The sequence below is a fragment of the Rousettus aegyptiacus genome, unplaced genomic scaffold, assembly GCF_014176215.1.
Source record: "Rousettus aegyptiacus isolate mRouAeg1 unplaced genomic scaffold, mRouAeg1.p scaffold_m13_p_7, whole genome shotgun sequence".
NCBI lineage: Eukaryota > Metazoa > Chordata > Mammalia > Chiroptera > Pteropodidae > Rousettus > Rousettus aegyptiacus.
In genome coordinates, this window is record NW_023416310.1 from 93,673,725 (window position 1) to 93,675,621 (window position 1,897).

The window sequence follows — 1,897 nt, forward strand, 5'->3', positions numbered from 1 at the left end:
GCTTTTCGTGATTTTTAGAAGTGCAGTCTTTTTAAAAAAAAGTTTAAATATAAATTACATTATCTTTTGTCCATTAATCGGCAAATAAAATATGGCCTTAACAAAGTCATTGATCTCAGGACATATCTTATAGAATTACTAAGTTTACCATCCCTTGTAGAATATGTATTGATCATGCCACATTAAAAAAAAATAATGGTTCTTACTGGAATATCTAGGCACTATACAGTGATTATATATTTTAGTCATTGTATTCTACCAGTGAAATGTAAAATTTGAAATGCCTATACTGCAATTTTATGTCAGATATTGCTTGAGGCTCTAATATGTACCTCAAATGTTTAAAGAGATGTTTTTAGAGAGAATTTCTGCTTCCATTATAGGATACAAAAATGTAAAATTTGACAAAAATGGATCTAGTGTATTTTAAAATAATTACATTCAGAATTTATTTTCCATATTTTATAGTTGATATGTCTTAAATGAATTTCTGGAATCATTAGTAAGTATTCTTATTTTAAATGTTTTGAATTGGTTATATTGCTCATTAACTTTTTAAAAATTAGATATTAAATTGTAAAACAAATATTAGTGAACTTGAAGATATAGAAATAGAAATTATTCAGAATAAAACAGAGAAAAAATTAGAAGCAACAGTGAGCTGTGGGACAACATGTGTTTCATTTTAGAACTACTCTCCCAAAAGAGAAGAGAGAAAAAGAAACATATTTAGGAAAAAAGGCTGAAATTTTTGCAAAGTTGATAAAAACTATAAGCCAAAAGATGCAAAGAGCTCAGCAAACCCCAAGCACAAGAAATACAAAAGAATCTTTGTTTTTCCCTCTGTAATGTGTCTATGTGCATTGACTGGTCTTAAGATCTTTCTTCACTTGGGAGTGCTGCGATTATGATGTGACTTGGTTTAGGTTCTCTCAAACTTCTTGTTTGTTACAAGTATTTAGCATAATTAATTTTCGTAGTGGTGATCTAGGTTGAATTTTGTCTCCCATAAGTAGGTATGTCAAAGTCCTAATCCCTGATCACACAGAATGTCACCTCTTTGGAGTTAAGGTCTTTCCAGAGGTTATCAAGTTAAAATGAGGTCATCAAAGTGGGCCCTACTCCAAAATGACTGATCCTTGTAAAATGGAGAACTTTGGACACAGAGTGGATATGCATGGAGGGAAGAAAATGAGAAGACACACAGAGAGATCGCCATGTGAATAAAGAGGGTCAAAGTGATATATCCACAAGCCAAGGAATGGCAAAGATTGCCAGAAAACTATCAGAAGGTAAGAGGCCAGGAAAGATTCTCCTACATGTTTCAGGGGTAGGATGGCCCTGATAACATCTGCTCTTAACGTCCCCACACATTCGAAGTATGCCAGACCTCATCACTGCTCTGAGACAAGTGAGACTAAAGCCACTTCCTCTGGCAGCCCCCAGGAAAGGTGGATCATTGGATGCTCTGTCCAACTCATTCTCTCTCCAGAGGAAGCTGGGCGCTGAGGCCTTTCACCTAACCGCTCTGTGCTGAGCCAGGGGAGGGGCCGCGGTGACTAGCTGCATGCTGGATCAAACCACTGTCTTTGCTCTCACTGTCTTTGCTCTCGCTAGCCCTCAGGTGGCAAGAACGCCAGATGCTGTTAGCCCTCTGTGACAGACTAGACAGAAGTCTGTCTTCTAAGTACCCCCTCGAAAAGATGAGGCATTTGCTAATGGTTCAACTCATTCCTTCCCCAGTGAGAAGCTGGGAGCTGGAGAGTTTCCTCTTCATCATATGGTGCTGTGCCAGAGGTAGGGATTTTGGCAAGAAGGTGTCTTGGATTTCTCTACTGCCTCTAATGTGTGTGGTTTCCCACTTGTGCAAGGTACAGGAGCCTCTCAATTAACTTTT